A 26,735-nucleotide genomic window follows, 5' to 3' on the forward strand; every position below is an offset into this window, starting at 1 on the left:
GTCTCCTGGAAGCATATTTTACAAAAGATGAAATATGATCTTTCCAAGATAAGTCCCGAGTGAATGAAACCCCAAGCATGTTCAAGGATGATGCAGGATTGAGCTGGATATTATTAAACATTAGTAGGTACTCTGGTGGAAGATTGTGTTGGGTTGATAGGTGTAAAAAATAAGTTTTTGATGCAATAAAAACATGATTATTTTCATCCCATTCAGTGATACGTGCCAAGTCAGACATTAGACATGCCATAGCCTCATCCCTTGTTTGTTGAAGTAACTGCTGAGATGGACGTTGCAGAAACTGAATGGAAAGGTGAAGGGTGGAATCATCAGCGTAAGAGTGGATAGGGTTAGACGTACAGCTTTGATCATTGGTGAATAAAAGGAAGAGAGTTGGTGATAAGACAGAGCCCTGAGGAACACCATTGCTGACAGATCTAGGAGAAGAATGATGGCTGTCTACAAGAGCGATGATAGAACGACCAGAAAGGAAGCTATAGATGAACGCACAGAGAGAAGGATAGAAACCGTAAGAAGGCAGTTTGGAAATTAAGATTAATGACAGACTCGATCGAAAGCCTTTGAGATGTCAAGTGCAATGACAAATCTTTCGCCAAAGTCCCGAAAGGAGGATGACCATGAGTCTGAAAGGTAGGTGAGAGGATCGCCTGTGGTGCATCACTAACGGAACCCATACTGATGATCAGAAAGAAGGTGGTGATAGGAAAGATGCTTTAAATTTTTCCTGTTAAGAATAAACTCGAAAACTTTTGAGACACAGGATGTACAAGCAATTGGACGATAGTTAGAGGGTTGGGAATGATCACTCTTCTTTGGGACTGGCTGAATGAGAGCAAACTTCCAGCAAGAAGGAAAGGTACAAGTTGAAAGACAAAGGCAAAAGAGTTTACCTTGGCAGGGTGTAAGCACAAGAACAGTTCTTGAGGACAACAGGAGGAACTCCATCAGGCCCATATGCCATGTTAATATTAAGGGCAGTGATGATAGAAAATACATCATCTTATGGAATTTTCTTGTCAGCCATGAGGAAGTCAGATGGGGGAAGTGATGGAGGAACAGCACCAGAATCGTCTAAGGAGGAATATGAGGAGAGAGTCTGAGCAAAGTGATCTGCTTTATCAGTAGTAGAAATAGCTACAGAGACATCAGAGTAGAAAAGAGGGGGGAAGGATAATGAGGTAAAGTTGTTAGAAAGGCTTTTGGCAAGGTGTCAAAGAGTGGGAAGAATTTGATTTGGAGAGTTGAGAGCATTTAGTACGGATGAAATTATTTTAGCAGAGCGAAGAACAGACTTAGCACGATTCCTGGCAGAAACATAAACAAGATGTGATTCAGGGGTGTGTTGGCTCTGGTACCTTTTATATGCCATCTCCTTGTTGTGGACAGCATTAGAACAAGTGTAGGCTTTCTTGCATTAGTCAAAGGGAAGAGAAGGGAATGTATGCTTGCATGCCCAAGAGAATAACCTCCATAATGCGTAAAACACAATCAGATGGTTCCTGGCCATAGAAGCAATAATCATTCCAGGGAAAGTCAAAGAAGTACTGCCTGAGGGCCTCCCAATCCACAGCTCCAAAGTGCCACAGATGACGTTTCTTTGGGGGGTCCACAGGCCACACCGAAGCGATAGGACAGGTCAAGGTAATAAGGTTGTGACCAGAGGAGCCCAACGGAGAGGAATGATTAATAGCGTAAGCAGAAGGATTAGTTGTAAGGAAGAGGTCAAGTATGTTGGAGCTCTCTCCAAGGCAGTCATGGATACAGGTAGAGTGCTGTACAAGCTGCTCTAGGTCATTAAGGATTGAAAAGATGTAGGCTTGTTCACCAGGTGAATCAGTGAAAGGAGAGGAGAGCCAAAGGTGGTGGTGAACATTGAAATCTCCTAAATGGAGATTTCAGAGAAAGGAGAAATAGATAGAATGTGTTCCATCATAGAAGGAAGATATCAAAGAATTTTTCATAGTCAGTAGAATTAGGAGATACGTAAACAGCACAAATATATTTAGTCAGAGGATGATAGGAAAGCCAAAGCCAGAGAGTAGAGAATTCAGAAGAATCAAGTTCAGGAACACGAGAGCAAGTTAAATCGTTGCGTCCATATATGCAACAGCCACCTTTGGTTTTGAAATAAATATAGAGAAAGTAGGAGGAAACAGAAAAGGGTTTGCTGTCAGTTGCCTCAGACAGCTGAGTCTCTGTCAGGAAAAGAAGGTGAGGTTTAGAGGAGGAGAGGTGGTGTTTGACAGAAAGTTAGAGGAAAGGCCACGAATGTTTCAGAAATGAAGAAGTGAGTCAGACAGTGGTTGCAGGCATCTCGCTGAGTCGTCACCAGGAGAGGGGAGGATGGGGGCATTTATGGTCCCTCCCCCTGGGGACTCCGAGGCCTAGTATTAGTGTGCCATTTTTTTTTTTTTTTTTGAAATGGAAGTGTGGTGTGTACTGTGCACGTAGACCGGTGTTAACAGAGAAACTTATATCACAAAGCATGCTGGCCTACTCTCTGTGTTACTGAAACACTGAAAAAGTTCAGCAAAGGGGGATGGTCAGGAACTAGCCCTAAGGGCTGATGAAACTGAATCTCCACCTCTCCATCATCAGCTTTCCATCCACCTTGGGAGTACTGCCCTGCTCGACTGGTGCTACAGTTTACTCCTCACAATGTGAAATGAGGAGTGTGATTTTTAATCTAGGGGTGTCTACAGAGCTGTCAATAGGACATGTAGGAGGAATGAAGATGTCTCTTTAAAAATTTAGTTGAACCCCTTAACCGCGGGGAGTCACTTTCGTGACACTCGGGTGCAATGGATCATACCGCGGGGCATCACTTTTGTGATTCTGTGTTATTTTTGAGTTCTTCCAGGCTTACAAGTGGTGGCTTGTATCATCTATCAGTACTGCCAATGTCCAACACTAGTTAGCACTCCTAATCTCATCTGTATTCCCATCCATTGTTGACAATTTAGCCATTTTTCCCTGTTCTTGACTCCCCTTCCTATCTCCCCTCCATTACCCTTTCCTCTCGCCTGCCCGGCTGCTCTGTGCTATGTAAATCTTCCCCAGAATTTTCCACTGATTTCATCCATTTGAAATAAGCCCTATGCCCTATTCTTATACAAAATAATATATACAAAAAAGAAATAAGGTAAGTGATAGTGCCATACACCTGGAATTGACTAATTATCACCTGACAACACCTCACGTGCACTCATTTGCTAATTTCCTCCGGTGATTTCCCCTTGAAATATGCTGTATTATCTATTCTCGTAATAAAAATATATATATGAAAGGAAGGGAGAAGCCTAAGTGATATTTACATTCACCTGGAACTACCTATTTTTTTTATGTGTTGTTAAGATTTCCTACCAATCATTTCATTGCATTTAAATTAGCAGCTGTCACCCTATTGACATTGTCAACCCTTGCCTGCCCATATACACTGCGGGAATCAGTTCTTTGTCGTCCTCTGAGGTGAAACCATGTCACACTCGCACCCCACCATTTCTGTTGCTTTTGCGCCCATTGCAAAGGACCCTGTGACCTCTATCCCTAGAAAAACTCATGTGGGAAGCAGTAAAGGACTTTGTGACTCAGCAGTGGAACGTGAATGGCAGAATTATCTATGATAATGATGGATAGTGACTTTGATCCTTCGGGTGAATCGTGTGATGAGCCTGGGGAGGAAATCATTACAGAAACTCCTAGTACGAGTGCTTCAGTGTCCCAAGTTATCCCTAGCTCCAAGGGAAAGGAGCCCTTAGTGCAGCAAGGGAAGGAATTTGGGAAGGGAGTGAAAAGGCGGCGGGTTAGCCCCAGAACAATGGCCCCGCATGACCCAGCCCGCCATGAGTCCCGAGGTGAATCACCTTCCCACTCCCCCAGCCCCATTTGACCCTTGTGCGGTGTGATGCGGTGAGGATCTGTCCGTTCTCCCCTTTGGAGCTAAGATGCGAATGAATGTGTTTGAATGGATGAGTAAATGGAGAGTGAGTCGTCCTGTCTCGGCTACCTCCCTTTCCTTGGGGGAAGCAGCCTAGGTATATAGATAGATAGATAGACTTCCTCATCTTCAGGGGAATTTTCTCCTGAGTCTTCATCATCGAAGTCTCCACCAGCACCTACAGTGAAGGTAGGCCGTAGGGGACGAGGTAAATCCCTGACTCGTAAAAGCAGAGTAGCAACTAGAGTACGGGCTGCTAGTGCTACACGGCAACCTAGGGTCAGTGATAGTGACCTTGAAACAGCCCAGTCTGCCTCACAGCCACCCTCCACCCTCACCCACCCTACACCACCAAGACAGGGAATCCTGGATGCCTTCGTGTGGATGGAAGGTTCCGATTTCGTCCCTGAACATCTTCATTTCGACGAGAGTTCCTCAGGGATAGAGCCTGCCTTCACTCTTGACGAGGATGCTGAGTGTGTGGACTTCCTTTTGGCCTTCCTTGATGATGAAGTCATGCAGCACGTATGTGATGAGACAAACAGGTACGAATCACAACATGCTGCAAGTGGTGCAGGTGCAGCGAAGATGCATCAGTGGACTGTGCTGGGAGTTCAGGAGCTGTATGTGTTCTTTGCCCTCATGCTTCTCATGCCACACTCAAAGAAGCATGAGTTGGAAGAATACTGGTCATTGGACCCCTTACTACCCTCACTCACCTTCAATAAATACATGGCCAGAGATCGCTTCCAGAACATCATGGGAAACCTGCACTTTGCCAACAACAATGTACCTTCCCAACCCGACCCACACTGGAAGATCTGGGAGATTCTGAGCAGTATGAAGGATAAGTTTATGTCATTCTTCCACCCCTTTCAGAAGGCTGTCATAGATGAATTCTTGGTTTTGTTCAGAGGACGTCTTAAGTTTGTATAGTACATTCCAAGCAAACACCATCGCTTTGGAATCAAGTTCTTTGTACTGTGCGACTGTAAGACGGGGTACATCCTTGACTTCGTCATCTATTCAGCCAGCACTATTGATCTGGACAAAACACACCCCCTTGGCTTCTCAGGCTGTGTAGTGAAAGTGCTGTTTGAAAGTTATTTTGGTGGGAATCATGTGCTGTATGCTGAGAACTATTATACAGCACCAAAACTTGCTAATTATCTTTCAGAGCACGGCATCGGCTCCTGTGGCACTGTGAAGAGCAATTGTGCCCACTTCCCCAAATTCCCAGAGGCAGGAAACTCGCAGCAAGGAGACGTGCACCTACACAAGTCTGAGAAGATGCTGGCAATACGGTGGCAAGACGAGAGGGTCGTGCACATGCTCACCACCGTAAAGAAGGGGGAAATGAAAGACAGTGGGAAGGTCGACTGTAGGACAGGTGAACCTGTGAGGGAACCTGATGCTGTCATAGACTATAATATCAACATGCAGCTGGTGGACAAGTCCGACATGATGATTGGTGAGATCGACTGCCTCAGGAAGAATACTAAGTGGTACAGGAAAGTTTTTCTGCATCTCATTGACATGACGATGCTGAACGCCTTCATCCTGTACAAGAGGAAGGTAAAGCCACCCAAGTCCTTCTCCCTGAGGTTGTTCGCCAGGACTTGTGTTCAGTAGCTGCTTGAGAGATATGGTAGGGTGACAGCAGCAACTCCAAGGCGCCATGCTGTAAGACTTACCAACAGACTTGGGCAATGGGCGTACATGGATTGGCACAGACTGGTGCAAATGCCTGCCACAACCAAGAGGAAGACTGAGATCCGCAGGTGCCAGGTGTGTGCACATACCACTCGACGCACACCTGAGCACAAATGTACCTCTTGGCAGTGCGCTGAGTGCGGTTCCCCTCTGTGTTACCTGCTTTTTTTATTACCACAGCCCGAAGCAGTTCTAAAAGTGCAAGTGGAAAATGTAAATAATGTGTAAATAATGTGAAAATAGCAAGTGAACACAATGGATGTAAATATGATGGAACGGTGTAATATAGTTTTATAAGTTACTGCAAGTGACAGTGCATAACATAGTGTAAGTAAAATAGAAGTGTAAATATTGAAAATACAATAGAAAATGTAAATAGAAATGTAAATAATTAGTAATATAAGAATATGAGTACAAATAGTTGAAGTTATGACTGTGAAAGTGAAACCTTGGCTCTCTACATATTTTACTGAAAGAGAAATTGAATGCCTACAGTGACAATAAACTACTATTACTGAAGGAGACTTTTGGATAAAGATTCCAAATATATATAAGTGTTATATAGTTATAGGAATATAAAAGTGTGAGTGTCTTCATGAATAAAATGACAGAATACCAGCGGGGAATGAGCGCAAGTGGGAGGCTCGTATTCGCTCGTCATTTTCATTGCTTTCACAGTTTTTTTTTTGGAGTATGGATTTCAAACTATTTGAAAATCACAGAATAGTGTTTCTAGTGATTATATCAGGCTGTGGTAATCATATTTCGTGGTGTCGGGAAGTGTAAAGTGGAGACTTCGTTACCCAACTTCAGAGGTCTCCACAAGTCCTACGGTACTCGATGAAGGCTCAACAAACATCCCAGGAGAAACTTGAAGGTATGTGCCATATGGATATATAATTATAATATTCTAGGACTAATAAATTATTTTTGGCAAATATTTTTAGAAAGTCTGTTGGAGCGCAAATATCCTAGCGGGACACGCAAGTCACGCCAAAACAAAAGGTTTTGAGGTTAAGGAAACTCGTGCCTATTAACGGTGGGTACTAAAAGAACTCACGTCACATCTCATGGAGAACCTCTCTCGCGTGTCACGTCATCCACTCGTTTACCACTAGTCTTGAAGAAGGTGAGAATAATAACACACAACTATTGGCTTTCTCCCTCTCCTGTACTTAAAATACAGGATCTGTATCAAACGCCTTGGAGGCAGCTCATGCCCTGGCATAACACTTGTACAATATTTTGCATTCACAAACCTCCAAGGTATATAGCTGTTTTTGACATCAATGAGAGAGTTTAGGAATTTCCTTTCATTTGCTGAAGGGGAAAATTATACAGCTTCCTTTACTCTCTGTGAACTGCATGCTGCTCCTTAGCAGTGTAGTAATTCTGCTACTGAACCTGATGAAATTCCCTCTTGTTGAGAAAAGGGATTTGCAAGTTACAGTAGATTGTGTTGGAGAATTCCCGATGTTTCTCATAGTCCCGTTACGAGTCAGAGTTGCCAGTTAGCCTGCTGTTTGTAAGAGTAGTTATTATGTAAACTGTAAATTACTTTTTGTGCTCTTCTACATAATGTTTTATTGATGTGATTGTTTGTTAGATTATGTAATTTTATCTTAGAGTGTTATGCAGTGTAAGAAAACTCTGGAATGTTTTGGACGTCTCCGAGTTGGCAACTGTTGCCCGTCGAGAATGTACTCAAAGGTTCGAGTATTATGCAAGCTTATATAAGGATGGGGAAGAGACTAGAGCAGTTTCAGTCAGTCCTCAGTTCAGTGTGAATGTAGTTCAGTGTCATTGCAGTTGGTGAAGTTTGTATACCTTCTGTACTTGGGAAAATAGCGAAATGTTGTTGGCAAGCATTAAGTGTAAGGATGTGTTTTGGGCGTTCATGGATTTAGAGAAAGCGTATGATAGAACTGATAAGGAGGCTTTGTGGACTGCTTTAAGATTGTATGGACTTGATGGTAGGTTACTAAAAGGAGTGAAAAGGTTAATGTAAATAATAGTGTGTAAGAGTGGGAAATATTGTGAGTGATTGGTTTCCGTAACAGTGGGGCTGCGGCAGGGATGTGTAATGTCGCCTTGGTTGTTTAATGTTTTTATGGATGATGTTGCAAGGGACATGAATGCAAGAGTGTTAGGTGGAGGTCTGAGTCTGGTGGATGTTGATGATAGAGTGTGGAATTTGAAGCAGCTGCCGTTTGCAAATGATACTGCACTGGTGGCTGATTCAGAGGAGAGATTGAGACAGTTGGTAGAGGAGTTTGGAAGGGTGTGTGAAAGGAGGAAATTGAAAGTAAATGAAAATAAGAGTAAAGTGATGAAGTGAACAAGGTTGGTAGATGGTTGGAGGATGATTATAGTTTTGAATGGTGAGTTGCTTGAGGAGGTAGAGTGTTTTAAATATTTAGGGTCACATGTTGCTGTGGATAGAAGAATAGATGCAGAAGTGAAGTTTAGAATGAGTGAAAGAGGAAAGATGCTGGTAGAAATGAAAAAAGTGTTTAGATGTCGTTCGCTTAGAATGGATGTAAAGAGAAGGCTGTAAGGTGTTATGGTACCAACTGCATTATATTGGTCTGAAACATGGAATATGGGTGTGACAAAGGGGAAAAGTTTGAATATAATGGAGATGAGGTGTCTGAGGAGTTCGTGTGGAGTGACGCATTTGGATCGAGTGAGAAATAATAAAATGCAAAGGAGAACTGGAGTTGTTCGGGAGATGGCTGATCGAGTTGAACAGAGGGTGTTGCAATGGTTTGGACATATGGAGAGAATGGATAATGAGTGATTGGTGAAAAAGATAACTAGATCTGATGTGAGAGGTGTAAGGCTGAGAGGAAGACCACGAATAGGATGGATGGACAGTGTGAAGAGAGCGCTGGATGTGAGTGGGATGTCTGTTGAGCAAGGAAGAGTGGTTGTACATGATAGAAATGAATGGAGAGAAATTATGAATGAGTAAATGATGATGCAGCTTTGAGGGGATATTCTCCCGCATTTTGTCTGATCAGCTGATCATGTCAGGTGCGGGTAAGGGGATGGGTCTATTATGATGTGGCAGGGGTAAACCAGCCCTGCTGTCGGGCCCTGCTATGGATGTCACTGAGTGCACTGCAAAGTTGACCTTCATGTGGTGTGGTGCGGTGAGGATCTGTCCCATTTTCCTTTTGGGGTTGAGATGCTAATGAATATGTTTGAGTGAATGAGTAAAGTGGGAGTGTTTCATCCTGTCTCGGCTACCTCCCTTTCCTTGGGGGAAGTAGCTTAGGTATTCAGACAGATAGACAGAAGAAGTTAGTGGAGATTATATAGCTCTGGTATTTATGAAAATAGTGAAATGAAGTTGGCAAGCATTAAGTGTAATTATCTGGAAAATAAAGAGTGAAGTTTAGAAGCTAGTGTTTATTTACAACACCTGAGCTGGTCTTGTGTGCTGTACACCAAAAGGTTGATCATAGGAAGAACAACTCACTGTGCAACATTCTTCCCATACTGAACTACTGCTGTTGGAGCCTGTGGCAGTGTGGGAAGGGGATGTAACAATGGTGTCAGGAGTGGGATCATTAAGTGCTGCAGTGAGAGTAACCTTTGATATAGAGGCAGGAGGTGTACAGAGAAGAGGCCAAGCTTTACAAGAGGAGGCATCACTGGCTGCAGTTATGAAGCTATTACAAGCACATAATGAAGGGCAGAAAGAACTCAAAGAACAATTATAAGAACAGAATGAAGTACAGAAAGAACTCAAAGAACAAGTACTAGCACAAAGTGTACACCTACAGTCCCAAAGTGAAGAACAAAAACAGCTCAGGAACTAAATCAAAGAACAGTTATTACAAGCACAAAGTGAACAACTAGGGGCATTACAGGAGCAACAAAGGGAGATACAACTGAGGATGCAAGGTCAGTTAGATGCCTTCATGGAGGAAATGAAGGAAGAGCAGCAACAGTTGAAGGAGGAAGTATACGCTGAGTTACAGCAGCAGAAGTGTAAGGTGAGCAATAATGTGATGGAGTGTAGACAGCATGTATACGACCAGATGGAGCATGTAGGCACCCATTTGAAGATAATTTGTGAGAGAATTGAGGCTGTAGAGAAATATTGCACTGCTGAAGCTCAGGGTAGTGGACAGGGAGCATATGAAAAAAACAGTAAGGTGAATCTTGACAAATCCCAAGCATCTAAAGATACAGTAGCATTACAGAGCTGAATAATCAGAATGCAGAAGTTTTAAATCCTGGACTTAATTATGATGCCCCAATTTTTTGGCCCCTAACCAATGAAGTGCATGGCTATAATGGGGGTCTAGTTAAAAAGAAACCTCAGGCCTTTAATGGTAGAGTATCTTGGGATGCTTACTGTGTGCAGTTTGAATTACTTGCAGATCAGAGTAATTGAGATGATAGGCAGAGAGCACTGCAGCTTGCTACTAGCCTCAAAGGTGCCATAATGGAAATTCTGGGCCAGACGTCATTAGTGGAGAGGAACAGTTATCAGACCTTAAGTAGAAGTGCTGGAATGCAGATATGGGACCATGTATCAGACTGAGGTTTACAGAGCAAGATTCTGGACTCATGTACGGGCTCGAGGGGAATCCCTACAGCAGCCTGCTCATGACCTGGTGAGTATGGCATACAAGGTGTACCCTGGTGCAGCACCTAACCTGTTGGCTATTCTTCTTAGGGACCAGTTCATCCATGCTCTTGATAGTGCAGAGTTGAAAGTGCTAATGAAGCAGGCACAACCCAGCTGCATGCAAGAAGCACTAGCCAGGGCTCTAGAATTTGAGTCTTTCGTGAGGTCCTGTACATCCACTTTTCAGGCAGGTCATAGTGCAGGATTGAATGCAAGAAACGAGCAGGTACATGAAACGGAAAAATCTGAAGGAAGTTGCTGATCCTGTGAAAAACCAGGACATAGGAAAGAGGACTGCTACAAGTGGAAGAGGGAACAGAAGACCGGAGAGGTTGCTGGTTCTGTGGGAAGCCGGGAAACAAGAAAGAGGATTGTTACAAATGGAAGTAGGAGCAAGACCAGAGCAGTGCAAGGAAATATTCAATTGTAACTAGAGCATGTTGGCTATGTGGTGAGGTAGGACACTTCAGTTCTTAGTGTCCGAAGGAGAAAAAGGAAGATAAGATGAAGGTCGCAAAAGACGAGAAAGAAGTGGAAAACTAGTGGAGGCTTGTGTTAAGGGACAACCACCAACTGGCTTTTTCCAAGTAGCCCCACAACTGAGAAAATGCAAGACAACTGCAATCGACAGCATGCAAGTAGACAGAAGAATAGATGGAAAGAAGTGTTCACTGGTGATTGATTCGGCCTCTGAAATACTTTTCTAAAGCCTGATGTGTTATATCATCGGTATCTGCCTGAGTCATCAGAACAACTGTGTGGCAAAACTGGGCACAGCACAGAAATGAGGGGACCCCTGGATGTCCGGATTGAAGTGGCAGGGTAAAAGGCTACTCTTTCAGTCTACATGGCCAACATGGAGGATCCTTGCCTTCCAGGTCTGGACTATGTGATTTCCATGGGATGTGACCTGGACTTCTGTTCCAGGAAGTAGAAGGATTGAGGAAATTCGGTTCCTGTTATGGCAGTGAGATGTACCAGTTCAGGTGGCGAAGTGAGGGCACTCTGCACTACAGTGATATCCCCAAAATCCAAACTTGTGCTCCAGAGCAAGGTGAGTGGCACTTTTGACAGCTGTCTAGGGGCAGTGGAGTCTGATGTACGGTGCAAGAAAAAGGCCAGAGTGATGGTGGGGAGAACTATGGTGAAAACAGGTGCAGGTAAAGTGCCGTTTGTGGTGGCCAATTTCTCCTGTGAGCCGCAGAAGATCAAGGAGTGAGAAATTGTCGGTCTGTGCCAAGCAGTGTACCCTGAGTGGGACCAGAGGAAGGCCTGTAAATGGAGTGTAGTCAAAGAAGATGGGCAGCTGCCATATCACTTACAAGACCCATTTTCAAGGAGTCGCCAATGCCTGGATGATTCACAAGTGCTGAAGTTGAGACAGCTGCTGGCAGAGTCTACTGATATGTTTTCCACGAGATACCTAGACCTGGGATGCACTGACTTGGTGGAGCACTGTATTGACCCCGGGAATCACTGCCCAATTAAACAGTCAGCGTGGAGGATGGCGCCAACCCAACTGCGAGAAATGGAGATGATGGAGAATCTCAAAAGTCAAGTAGTGGCAGAAAAGTCCAGCAGTTCTTGGGCACAGAGTTGCCAACATAGCGCTTTTGGCACTAGATCTAGTGCTTTTCATAATAATTTAGTGCCAAAAAATAGTAGATTTTCTTCTATATCTAGCACGTTTTGAAGTTCAATTTAGCGCAAAAACTTGAACTGTGTACCTATAGTTTAGAGCGTTTTAAAGTTGAGCTTAGCGCTTTTGAAGATTTCTGCTTGGCAACACTGCTTGGGCATCAGCAGTGGTTCTGGTAAGGAAAAAGGATGACTCAATTAGGTGCTGTGTAGATTATTGAGCCCTGAATGAAGTGACAGTGAAGGATGCACACCCTCTGCCAAGAACTGATGACACCCTGGATGCTCTGTTATGTGCCGAATGGTTCTCTGCTCTAGATAGGAAAGCAGGATATCATCAAGTCAAGGTAGCAGAAAAGGACAAGAAGAAACCAGCCTTTTCATACAGGCGGGGTTTATGCCAGTTTGAAGTGATGCCATTTGGCCTATGCAGTGCCCCAGCTACTTTTGAGCATCTCATGGATTGTGTACTTGAAGACCCGCATTGCCAGACGGCTCTCATCTATCTGGATGACATAATGGTGTTTGGATGGACTTTCGACCAGGAACTGGAAAGGCTGTCGGATGTGTTGAACAGGATCCAAGCAGCACACCTCAAGCTGAACCCCAACAAGTGCTACCTGTTCCAGAAGGAAGTGAAACACCTGGGACACATTGTAGGCGAGGGAGACATCTGTACTGACCAAGAGAAGGTGGCAGCTGTGGAAAACTGGCCAGTTCCAACTTGGAGTTATGAAGTTTCTTGAGCTTGTGCACCTACTATCGGCGTTTTGTCAAGGACTTTGCAGTATAGCTGCACCTCTACACAAGGACTGCATGACTCACAAGGCCTTCGATGAACTCAAGCATGTTTTGGCAAGCTTTCCAGTACTGCTGTACCTAGATTAAAGTCAGTCATTCATACTGGACTGTGATGCTAGTGACCATGGTATTGGTGGAGTCCTGTTACAGAAGAAGGATGACAAGGAGTATGTGGTGGCATACTACAGCAAGAAGCTCAGCCCACTGGAGTGGAACTACTATGTGACCCATTAGGAGCTCTTTGCAGTGATGAAGAGCCTTGATTTCTTCCATCCCTACTTGTGTGGGTCCTATTTCATCATCAGGACAGACCATGCAGCACTCAAGTGGCTGAACACAGTAAAGAATCTGGACTGGCAACTGGCACACTGGCTCAGGAAGCTGAACCAGCACAACTACGAGGTGCACCACCATCCTGGGCGGGTACATGGCAATGCTGATAGCCTGGGCCAGCAGTCTTGTGACCCAGAGTGTCAGCAGTGTAGTAAAAAAGAAGATTGTAGCAAGAAATCCAGCCGTACTGCAGTGGCAGGGCCAGCATCAGATGAAGAAGACCTGAAAAGGATGCAGATTTACAATCAGTGCTAATGTGGCTGCAGCAGAGTACAGTGCGACCATCTTGGGAAGAGGTTTCCAGATTCAGCCTTGCAACCAAGAGCTACTGGAGTCAGTGGGACCTTCTTCATTTGAACCACAGACTACTGGAGCATCAGTGGGAGGCACCCCAAGGCCTCAGCAAGTATTGGCAACTGGTGGTTCCAAAGAAAATGAGGTGAGAGATGTGTCCCATAACCAGATCACTAGTGGGTACCCGGGAGTGAAGAAAACTCTAAGTTGGCTGGGGCAGAGGTTCTACTGGACTGACATGTGTCAGGACGTTGAAGAGTAGTGTCAGGCCTGTGATGCATGCTGTGCCAAGAAGGGGCCCAAGAAATGTGGTTGCGCCCCTTTTCAGCTGTACCAAATGGGTGCACTGATGGAAGGAGTCATGGTGGACTTTGCTGGACTTCTGTGACTCACTGAAAGAGGAAACTGGTATACATGTGCCGCCAAGGACTACCTCACAAAGTGGCCAGAAGCCTATGCCATCCCCGATCAAGAGGCTGCAACTGTTGCTCAGGTGTTGGTTGACCAGTTTTTCTGTCATATTGGGATGCTACAAGTGCTACATTCAGACCAGGGTAGAAACTTTGAGTCTTCTGTGTTCTGTGAGTGCTGCAAGTTACTGGGGATCAAGAAGACCAGCACGACACCATTAAGGCCATAGACTGATGGGATGGTGGAGAAATTCAACTGGTCCCTGAGACAAGATCTGGCCAAATACTGCATAGAGGGACAAACAGAATGGGACCTGAAATTACCTGTGTTGTAGATGGCATATCGGTCTGCATCCCATGAGGCTACTTGCTACACCCCTGCAAAACTGCTGCTGGGCCATGAGTTACGTTTACCCATTGGCTTGATAATGGGAAGATGAAGAGCTGCCTACAGACACCTCCAGCTATGCAAAGCATCTTCAGTAAAGGCGAGTTACGTTTACCCATTGGCTTGATAATGGGAAGATGAAGAGCTGCCTACAGACACCTCCAGCTATGCAAAGCATCTTCAGTAAAGGTTGGCTGAGGTACATCTTCAAGTGTGAGAAGCCCTTAAGTTTTCAGGAGAGGTGATGAAGTGCAAGTATGATGCCAAGGCTAATGAGGTGAGCTTCAAGGATGGTAACAATGTTTGGTTATACAATCCTCAACGGAAGAAAGGAGAGTCCCCAAAGCTGCAAAGCCTGTGGGACGTGCCTTACACTGTGTTGGACCACCTATCAGAGGTAACGTACCGGATTCAGGATGGCCGGAAATCTCACCCAAAAGTGGTACATGTGAACCTTCTGTGGCAGTACCATGGGCTAGGACAGTACAGCTGGGACATTTCCGAGGAATTGTGCTCACCCTCAGCTGAGGATATTGAGGAGGACTAAGGAGCTGAAGTACAAGAGGATGGTGACAGTTTCCAGTTGGAAGAAGTAAATCAGGAAGAGGACCAAGACCTTCCATGAAGGGTGGACTGTGTGGAGGAGCGTGGACGTCGTCAGAAACGGCATAGGAGAAAACCTGATAAGTTGAAGGATTATTTTGTGTATAATTAAATGTTTAGTTTAGATTTAGGGTTATGTTTGTATACATTGGGTAATTTTGTCGGGACAACAAAGGACTAGGGAGGGGGTAGTGTTGAGAAGTGGCATTTGCTAGTTAGGCCATTGCTGGCCTCAGTACTAATAAGGCATATGGGCCTGATGGAGTCCCTCCTGTTGTTCTCAAGAACTGTGCTTCTGTGCTTATACCCTGCCTAGGCAAACTCTTTCACCTTTGTCTGTCAACTTGTACCTTTCCTTCTTGCTGGAAGTTTGCTCTCATTCAGCCAGTCCCAGAGAAGGGTGACCATTCCCAACCCTCTAACTATTGCCTAATTGCTTTAACATCCTGTATCTCAAAAGTTTTTGAGTCTATTCTTTAATAGAAAAATTTTAAAGCATCTTTCCTGTCACAACCTTCTTTCTGATCGTCAGTATGGGTTCCGTCAGGGACGCTCCACAGGTGACCTTCTCACCTGCCTTTCAGACTCCTGGTCATCCTCCTTTCGGGACTTTGGTGAAAGCTTTGCCATTGCACTTGACATCTCAAACGCTTTCGATCGAGTCTGGCATAAGTCTTTAATTTTCAAACTGCCCTCTTACGGTTCCTATCCTTCTTTCTGTGCCTTCATCTCTAGCTTCCTTTCTGGTCGTTCTAGTGCCGCTGTTGTAGATGGCTATCGTTCATCTCCTAGATCTATTAACAGTGGTGTTCCTCAGGGCTCTGTCCTATCACCAACTCTCTTCTTTATATTCATCAATGACCTTCTAAGCTGTACATCTAACCCTATCTACTCATACGCTGATGACTCCACCCTTCACCTTTCCATTCGATTCCCACAACGTCCATCTCAGCAGTTACTTCAACAGGCAAGGGATGAGGCTATGGCACACCTAATGTCTGACTTGGCTCATATCTCTGGCTGGGGTGAAAATAATCTGGTTGTTTTTAATGCATCAAAGACTCAGTTTCTGCACCTATCAACCTGACAAAATCTTCCATGGGTATACCCACTTATGTTTAATAATACTCAACTTAATCCTGCATCATCCTTGAACATACTTGGGGTTTCATTTGCTCGGGACTTGTCTTGGAAAGATCATATTACATCTCTTGTAAAATCCGCTTCCAAGCGATTGGGTGTGCTAAGCCGACTCCGTTCCTTTTTTGCCCCTGCACAGTTGTTGACTCTATACAGGGGTTTTATCCTCCCCTGTGTGGAGTACAATTCTCATGTGTGGGGAGGCTCCCCACATACAGCTCTTCTCAATAGGGTGGAGTCAAAGGCTTTTTGTCTCATTAACTCTCCCCCTTTTACTGACTCCCTTCAACCTCTGTCTCTTCGCCGCAATGTTGCATCTTTATCTCTTTTCTATCGCTACCTCAATGGTCACTGTTCCTCTGAACTGTCTGCATGCATTCCTCCACTTCTATGATGGGCGCGTAGCACCCATCTAGCAGCAAACTCTCACCCCTTTTCTGTCCAACTCTCTAATGCAAGAGTTAACCGTTACTCCCAGTCCTTCATTTATGCAACAGGTCAACTCTGGAACTGTCTCCCTCTGTCTATATTTCCTGCTTCCTATGATCTCCAGTCTTTCAAACGCAGTGTGTCCAGGCATCTCGAAATGAATGGATCTTGAATTTGGCTCTCTCTTGCATTTTGTTTTTCTCTTGGAAGGAACAGTTTTGCGGGCTCATGGCCTTTGGTTCCTTCTTCACATTAAAAAAAAAAAAATTATGCTGGAGAATTCCCGATGTTTCTCATAGTTCCATCACAAGTCAGAGTTGCCAGTTAGCCTGCTGTTTGTAAGCGTAGTTACTCTGTAAGTTGTACATTAATTTTTTTGCTCTTTTTTTTTTCTATATTGTTTAATTATGTGATTATTTATTAGATTATGTAATTTTATCTCAGTTTGTATGCTAAATAATTTAGGATGTTATGCAGTGTAAGAAAACTCTGTCATGTTTGGGATGTCTCTGAGTTGGCAGCTGTACTCAATGGGTCGAGTATAATGCAAGCATATACAAGGATGGGGAAGAAACTAGAGCAGTTTCAGCCAGTCTTCAGCTCAGTTTGAATGTAGTTCAGTGTCAGTGCGGTCGGTGAAGTTTCTATAACTTCGGTACTTGTGACAATAGTGAAGTGTTGTTGGCAAGCATTAAGTATAATTGCAGCTGGTGAAGATTGTATAGCTGTGGTATTGTGAAAATGGCGAAGTAAAGTTGGCAAGGATGAAGTGTAATTATTAGGAAAATAAAGACAGTGAACTTTACAAGCCAGTGTTTATTTACAACGCCTGAGCTGGTCTTGTTTCCTGTACACCGAAAGGCTAACCATAGGAAGAACAACTCACTGAGCAACGTCCTGAACTACTGCTCTTCAAGCCTGTGGCAGTGAGGGACGGGGATATAACGCTATAATATGATTCGCCATTTACAGTACGAGTTTCTATTGTTTTTATTAGATTTTTATAATACGATATGGGATGAAGGTGTAGTAGCCAATAACTGGAAGATCTACAGTCCTCTTGTTTCTTACGCTATGTAAGGGACACTGTCTGTCTCTATATCTATTGCCAGACACCTATATCCCGCAAGGGGTGGCCACAAAAAAATCGCTTCCATGTCACCGTGTCCCCCGCCATTTGCAGCCCTTTCCTTAGCTCACATCCCCCTCACTCATATACCTCACCACTCTATCCCTCCACCTCATCCTCGGCCTCCCCCTCCCTCTCCCCCCTCCAGCCTACTCACATACTGTCCTCATTATTCTCTTGCTCTCCATCCACTCTAGCGGGGGAGGCGGTGGCTCAATCGGTAGAGAGTTGGCCTGCAGTCCCGACGGACCCGGGTTCAAATCCCGCTGAGGCAGGGAACAGTTAAAGGATTTGAGTTTCATAAAATCAGACTTTCCAGATGTACCTGATGACCCACCGACATGTCATAAAAATACCACCGCTAATACCAATACACCAGTTCTGTATGAGACAGCCCTAGCATGTATTCAGTATGGGTGGTGGGTGTTAGCGCCGAAGTTGTGACATGTAGAGGTGTGCGGTACGTAGGAGGACTACTGGGCCTTGAAAGCAGGCTGTGAAGCCTATGCCCAGAGTCGGTCACATAAAGAAAAAAAAACATAGCCAAACCACTTCTTTGTATTTCTCCTAATGCTTTCCATCACATCCACATCCACACCACAACGCTCCTCCACTTCTTCATATGTCTGTATCTCCATGTAACCACATGCTCCTATAAAATAACTCATTCCCACTGCTCTCACTCTCGACTTGTGTCCTTCCAACAAGGTCCAAGCATCGCTTCCGTACGTTAGAGTTGGTATCATAATCCTGTCATGCAGCGACTTCTTCAATTCCATGCTCATTTCCCTATTTCTTACAGACACACTCACACACACAGACACACACACAGATATATATATATATATATATATATATATATATATATATATATATATATATATATATATATATATATATATATATATATATATATATATATACTATTACGGAACAGAGAAAGATAATGTACACTTTAAGTGAGAATACTAAAAATCACTACTGTCCTGTAAAGTTCCAGGTTCAAAGCAAAAGAGTTAGGTAAATTTACAAGTCAAAGTTTAATGCTCAAACTAACAACAAAACATTCAGGACTCATAAGAATAATGTAATGGCAAAAACAGGTTAAATATATGGTTAACTGCAATAGCCTCTATTAACACGAAATTAGCAAGAGTAAATTTATCTAAGTCAGCCCTGATAAAGTGAGAAAACCAGATATATTATTACAGGTACAAAATATTATTACCACTGGCTGACAATATGAATTACAAAAACTTTACTAGGCCTACGAATCAACACCTTATGCTATACAGTACAAGAACAAAATGTAATAACACTTATACTCAAATTACACAGCTGCTAGATGGTTGGAGACTTCCTGAGCACTCACAATAATAACAACTGTACAGGGGAGGACAGAGATATGAACAAAATGAGGAGTAGATCTAAGTGGCAATAATGCAGAGACTGAGCTCATTATATAGGGGCCGGCAGAGCTTGATACAACTTGTAAGAAGGACGCGCAAATGAAGCCAGAGGGGACAAAAAGTTGACATTCCTGCTCTGAACAACAGAAAGAACGACTTACTCTACTATAAGGGAGGACGGGGGGAGTGAGGTAGAACACGCTCGTGATCAAACATGCAGCATACTGTACGTTAGAATTACACAAAGGATGATGAAATTATAGGCTATGTAACACCTCCCCACAAAGAAAAAAGAAATTTACAAAGGAAATTTCTTATTACTCTAAAACAATCTGTCTAAAGTCTAGATAAGCAATCTGCAATAACATTTTCTTTCCCCTTGACATGTTGTATGTCTAATGAATACTCCTGAAGTAGACTCCGTCTTGTCAATCTCTGATTTTTATCTTTAAACTTACTAAGGAATTTCAGTGGGTTATGATTGGTATAAATGACTATGGGGTCAAAACCAGAACACAAATAAAATGAAAAATGCTGTAAACCCAAAATCAAGGCCAAAAGCTCTTTCTCAATAGTTGAGTAGTTCTTTTGAGGTGGAGTGAACTTCTTACTGTAATAAGATACAGGGTGTTCAATACCCTGATCATCCTCTTGCAGCAAAACAGCCCCAGCTCCTGTACCACGTGCATCAACAGCCATCTTAAAAGGCTTAGCAAAATTTGGAGTAGCGAGCACTGTCTGACTTAATAGGATAGCTTTAAGTTTGCTGAAAGAGGATTCACAGTTATCGGTCCAGACAAATTTAACTCCCTTTTTCAGTAGGTCTGTAAGTGGTGATACAAGAATTGAAAAGTTAAGAACAAATCTCCTGTAATACCCTACCATTCTCAAAAATCTTTGTAGCTCTTTCCTACTTTTAGGTCTAGGAAGATCACTTATAACCTGAACCTTAGCTCCTGGTGGTGCAACATGTCCATCACCAATTACGTACCCAAGGTACTGAACTTTAGCTTGACCAAATTCACACTTTGATAAATTAGCTACAAGATTAGCCTGAACCAAACGCTCAAGAAATTTACTGACATGGCATAGGTGATCTCTCCAGTTGTCACTGAAGATTAATACATCATCAATATAAACAACACACCCTGCCAAACCCTCTGTTACAACATTCATGAGCTTCTGAAATGTGGCTGGTGCATTCTTCATACCATATGGCATTACAGAACATGCAAAAGTCTTTCCTAGTGTTACAAAACATGAGATCTCCCTAGCACGTTCTGTCACAGGTACTTGCCAGTATCCCTTTAACAAATCAAACTTACTTATGTACCTAGCCTTTCCGATCTTGTCTATGCAATCTTCCACACGAGGGAGAGGGTAAGTGTCTGTTTTGGTTATCTGATTAACACGTCTGTAGTCGATGCAAAGCCGCTGTGACCCACTTGGCTTAGGGACTACGGTGACAGGAGAACTCCACTCGCTCTGACAGGGCTCAATCATCTTGTGGTCCAACAGGTAGCCAAGCTCCTTCTGGATGAGAGGAACTTTCACTAGGTTCACACGGTAAGGAGGCAGTTTAATTGGCTTTGCGTCTCCAACATCGACATCAAGCATCAACACAGTGGTTCTTCCTGGAGTGGCACGGAACACTTGCGGGTACTCCTGCAGTAATGCCGAAAACTCCTGCCTTTCCTCGGGAGGTAGATGAGAAAGCTTAGTCTGGAGATCATTCATGATATCAGGATTCTTCCCCAAACTATCACTCAGGCTCATACTGCATGGGAGAGCTTCACTTGCAGACTCGGGTGGAACAGCTACAGTGCAGACTGGATTATTTTCGTCCCGCCTGTGATATAAATTTAGCATGTTGATGTGACAAAGTTGCTTGTTCTTTCTACGATCTGGTGTTGCGATGACATAGTTGACATCACTGAGTTTCTTCTCCACGAAATAAGGACCACTAAACTTGGCTTGAAGAGGTTGCCCATGCAACGGTAGCAGAATCAAAACCTGATCTCCTGGCTGAAAGTGGCGTAACCTGGACTTCTTATCATACCAATTCTTCATCTCCTGAGCAGCTCCTAAATTCTCTCTCACCAACTGTAAAGCAGTCGACAGCCGTTCTTTGAACTTCATCACATACTTCAGCAGGTTGACGTCATATTCCTGTGACAGCCAGCATTCCTTGAGTAGCTTAAGGGGTCCTCTTACTTCATGGCCAAACAGTTGTTCAAAAGGTGAGAAGCCCAGTGATTCATTTGGAGATTCTCTTGCAGCAAATACAACGAATGGAAGATCTTTATCCCAGTCTTTCTGATGTTCCAAACAGTATTTCTTGAGCATCGATTTGAGTGTTTGATGATATCTCTCCAACGCTCCTTGGGTCTGGGGATGGTAAGCTGAAGACGTAATCTGGGTGATGCCCAACTCTTTCAGAGACTGCTTGAAAACATTTGACATGAAATTACTTCCCCGGTCTGACTGTACCTCCTAGGGCAGACCAAACTTTGTGAAGAACCCTAGCATTTCCTTAACCACGTTCTTTGCTGAGATATTTCTAAGTGGAATGGCTTCAGGATAACGAGTAGCCATATCAATCAGGGTCAACACGTAAGAAAATCCTGAAGAAGTCTTAGGAAGAGGGCCCACAATATCCACCAACACACGGGTGAATGGCGCCTCAAAAGGAGGAATGGGAACTAGAGGTGCAACCTTTTCGGTCTGATTACACTTCCCCACAACTTGACAGGTGTGACAAGACTTACAATACCAGGAAACATCCCTGAAGATACCTGGCCAGTAGAAGTGTTTCAAAATGTGTGCCACAGTCTTCCTCACTCCAAGGTGTCCTGCCAAACTGGAATCATGAGCCACTCTAATGATGTCCTGCCTACAAACACGAGGGATGACAACTTGATGTACAACCTCCCATTCACAGTCGACTGATGCTGTTGGGGGTCTCCACTTCCTCATAAGTACTCCTGACTTTATATAATAACAAGTAGAAGCACCAGCTGACTCTTCCTCACTGCAAGCAGAGTTAACTAGACCTTTCAACTCAGGGTCAGCAACCTGCAACTCAACCAACTCTTGACGAGACAAATTATCAACACTACGGGGTACTGCCTCATCTGGTGAGTGGTCCAAATTAGCAAGAAAAGTGTCAGCTACGATGACATCATCATCATCATTATCCTCTAAGTCACCAGTAACTTTAGACTGAGCCCTAGTGACAGCACATGCAGGGAACACATCAGGGACATCACAATCCTGGGCCGAAGCCACTGGCTCACTAGACAACTGAGGAGCTGGACACACTTGACTTCCACCAATATAATTTCCAAGTAAGAAAGTTACACCTGACATTGGGAGTGTTTCAACCAACCCAACCATAACGGAACCATTAACAAAACCAGACTCTAAATTCACTCTGCACAGAGGGACAGAGAAGTAATTATTCTCTACACCTTGTAAGATCACAGTTTCATCAGAGGAATTAACATTAGAGCCTAGAACACTGGTCAGCATAAGGGATTGGCAAGCACCTGTATCACGATATATTTTAACTAATTTCCTGTCATTACTGTCCAGAGGACTGACAAAACCATCAGACAGGAAATTAGCACATGAACTCTTGAGAGTGTCACCCACGTTACTGCTCAAAAGAGGAGCTTCATCATGAGAATTTAATTTACCCCTCAAAGCAGGTTCAGTTAACTCAGTTAAAGAATTCTGGGAACTCTCAAGGGTGGACACTAGACCAATTGACTGAATATTTAAAGACTCCTTTTTGTTCACATCACGCTGTCTCCTGAAACATTTCTCCGTAGTATGACCAAGCTTACTACAATAAGTACATTTACTTTTCTGAAACCTAGAGGTGAAGCTGGTATTTACTTCCTGAGAAACATCATCTTTATTCTCTTTCCTGTCACCTGTACTCTGAGTAGAGGCAATGTACTTACTCTCAGCTTTCCTTTTTTCTTTAGAATATCTCTTGTGAGTGAGAACATATTCATCAGCTAAAACTGCAGCATCAGACAAATTATCTATTCTTTTCTCATCAAGATATAGGCTTACATCCTTATTAATACACCTTTTGAAGTCCTCCAGCAAAATCATCTGCTTAAATTTGTCAAAATCAGAATCCACATTCTTAGAATTTAACCACTGCTCTGACAGATCTTCTTTGATTTTTGCATACTCAACATGGGATTGCTTATCTTGCTTATAAGTTGTCCTAAATTTTACTCTATAGGCTTCAGGAACAAGCTCATAGGCCTTAAGAATCAAGCTCTTAACGACATCATAATTATCAGATTGATCCTGAGGCAAAGATGCATAAGTTACTTGAGCTTTACCGGTGAGAACAGTTTGAAGGAGTACTGGCCAATACTTTTTGGGCCAATTAAAACCTGTAGCTACCCTCTCAAACAACTGAAAATACTTTGTTAAATCAGACTCATTAAAAGGAGGGACAAGTTTAACATTTTTAGCCACATCAAAATCATCAGAGCTAGATGATCCAGTTCCACCTTGTTTCATGTGACACTCATGGTCTGCCTGAATCCTAGCAAGTTCAACTTGTGCCTGAAACTCAACCTCCTTAGCACGAGCTTGAAACTCAGCCTCCTTAGGATTTGCCTGAAACTCAGCCTCCTGAATACGAGCTTTTGCCTGAAATTCAGCCTCCTTAGCACGAGCCTCCAGCAGGGCTAGCTGTAACTTAGCTAATTCAATCTGCGTTTGCTCATTTGGAGGAGTTACATTAAACAAGCTTTCATTAATCATGTCAACAATTTGATCTTTAGAATGATGAGAGCAAACAGCAATTCCCAATTGTTGAGCAACAAGCTTAAGTTCATTCTTTGTTCTGTTTTCTACATCACACACTGTTTGCACATTTGACAAAAAATCTTTGGCTTCATCAAGCGTAGTAATAGTAGACATCATGAATAAATCACAGTCATAAAATATCAAGCAATATCCGTATGATAATATCCTGATAAGAGGTCGCCAAATTTATGTTACGGAACAGAGAAAGATAATGTACACTTTAAGTGAGAATACTAAAGATCACTACTGTCCCGTAAAGTTCCAGGTTCAAAACAAAAGAGTTGGGTGGGTAAAATTACAAGTCAAAGTTTAATGCTCAAACTAACAACAAAACATTCAGGACTCATAAGGATAATGTAATGGCAAAAACAGGTTAAATATATGGTTAACTGCAATAGTCTCTATTAACACGAAATTAGCAAGAGTAAATTTATCTAAGTCAGCCCTGATAAAGTGAGAAGACCAGAAATATTATTACAGATACAAAATATTATTACCACTGGCTGACAATATGAATTATAAAACTTTACTAGGCCTACGAATCAACACCTTATGCTATACAGTACAAGAACAAAATGTAATAACACTTATACTCAAATTACACAGCTGCTAGATGGTTGGAGACTTCCTGAGCACTCACAATAATAACAACTGTACAGGGGAGGACAGAGATGTGAACAAAATGAGGAGTAGATCTAAGTGGCAATAATGCAGAGACTGAGCTCATTATATAGGGGCCGGCAGAGCTTGATACAACTTGTAAGAAGGACGCACAAATGAAGCCAGAGGGGACAAAGAGTTGACACTCCTGCTCTGAACAACATAAAGAACGACTTACTCTACTATAAGGGAGGACGGGGGGAGTGAGGTAGAACACGCTCGTGATCAAACATGCAGCATACTGTACGTTAGAATTACACAAAGGATGATGAAATCATAGGCTATGTAACAATATATATATATATATATATATATATATATATATATATATATATATATATATATATATATATATATATATATATATATATATCCCATTGGATCCCAGAGCTGCTGGGCGAGGCACTGCGGGAGGGTGCTAAGCGTACCGCCCTCCGCCTATCGGCTCATAGTCGCGAAGCTCATAGGTCCTTACCTGGGGGTTCCCTACTTTATTAACTTTTGAAAATTCCCAGTTCCGTCCTATTTTGAGGACACTGGGCTCCAATGATATATATAATATATGTATATATATATATATATATATATATATATATATATATATATATATATATATATATATATATTTATATATATATGTATGTATATAATATATATATATATATATATATATATATATATATATATATATATATATATAAAATCTTATAGATTATCAGTAATGACAGCATTGTCACCTTTATACCTCACCACACCCATCGCCCCTATCTGTTGTCTAAGAGCTGTATCGTGCATGGTTTTCGAGCATGTCCTGGTCAGTGAGGGATATATATTGCAATCCTTCTGCAAATACGTGACTTTTTATACTAACATCTTAGAAGCCGTCCTGCAGCTGAATGTATGGGCTGAGACTCAACTCCTTCGTAAACCATGCCTGACAGACTGCAGTCAGCCAGGAACGTGTATGAGCTGGATAAGATCGAAGTATAGAAGGATGTTTCACATTTACATGTTCATTTTATCGAACCGCGGTGTATATAACCAGCGTAAGTAATGATGCAGGCATTGCTGTTCACTGAAAATAATGATGGATCAAGCAGTTATCACAGATTTCCCAAACTCTGTCATTTTTGTCCTTTATCCCTGTCCTTCCCACTATCTCGATGAATCCGGGGAAGCAAATCAAACAACGCCTGATCATCCTCTTCCTCTATCCATGAACATGACACGAGGCAGATTAGAGCAATGGGGTGTGTCTTAAAGTGCCTGTGTGTGCATCTAGTCGGCCGTGTACCTGCTTCATTCCGAAATAGTAGTCAATATGACTCGGCGGGGTAGGGGCAGAACACTGAGTAATAACTGTACTGCGATGGCCTTCAAGCCTGAATAGTGACATAAAAACATTTAACCAGTAAATAATTATTTTTTCCCCTTTAGGTTACTACACTGGAGGGTTCAGTTATCAAAGGTGAGTTATCAAAGGTGTCCTCTCTCTTGTCCGTGCAGAGATGCCAACAATCTTTTTGCCTCCAGTACTTTTTTTTCTCTCCTTAACGATGTTTGTATGGTTTCTGGTGATTCACTAAGTTCTTTTTCAGAATCTGAGTCTTTTGGCTCATTCCTTGTGCTGGTTTCATTATTTTTTTGAGTGACATTTCCTCATTGGGCAGTGCAGCTTCCAAGTGGAATTTTGGTATGTTGATGTCCGTTTTATTGTGTCAGAAAATGTGTAACGTGATTCAACAGTAATCCCGCAGCAGCTTGTCTTGTCCAAGGGTAGTAAACACGGCCAATTCTGGATCTTTGCACTTTTTATTTGCTGCCATTCACCACTGTTGACAATGTCCGTGGGATGGTCTAGTGGCTATTAATCTTCCCACTATCTAAGCGTGCTTGAAGACTTTGGAGTTTTTAAGTGGAGTCGAGGCCCTGGCTCAATTTTGCTATAGTTACACTCATGTCACGCTTGCGTTTTTGTGAAGAGAAGCTCCCCCCATTCCTCTAGTGACTCGTTCCCATGATTAAGTGACTTCCCTTGAAGGGGTGCACCATTTTGGTGGTGATATGAACTACAAAGTATGACGGAGGGATTGAGTGTTGTTTTGACCATTAGTCATAATGGTAGTCAGCACACAGTCTGCGTTGTATCATGGACTGCTTGCTACTGGCTAGTCCAAAACTTCCAAATCCTCTTTGGTTACTGGTGATGATGTAGGTTTCATTGTCTTTTGTTGATGCGTAAAAAGGGGATCGTACTGTAGGAAGGGGTATAACTTGCTACTTGCTAAGAGTGCACGTTACCTTTACAAGCTGAAGCAGGCATTGTTTTTGTCAGTTTATCTCATA

At 43.0% G+C, this 26,735-nt stretch overlaps 1 protein-coding gene across 1 annotated transcript in view; it reads right to left on the reverse strand.

Annotated features, from left to right (window-relative positions):
* The window catches only part of LOC145397141 (uncharacterized), a 93,660-nt gene that overhangs the window by 16,659 nt on the left and 50,266 nt on the right, over positions 1-26,735 (reverse strand). The gene's annotated exons all lie outside the window — the stretch shown is intronic.

This window comes from Coenobita brevimanus, chromosome 40 (genome assembly GCF_032717465.1).
Source record: "Coenobita brevimanus isolate Jiangsu-jjx chromosome 40, ASM3271746v2, whole genome shotgun sequence".
NCBI lineage: Eukaryota > Metazoa > Arthropoda > Malacostraca > Decapoda > Coenobitidae > Coenobita > Coenobita brevimanus.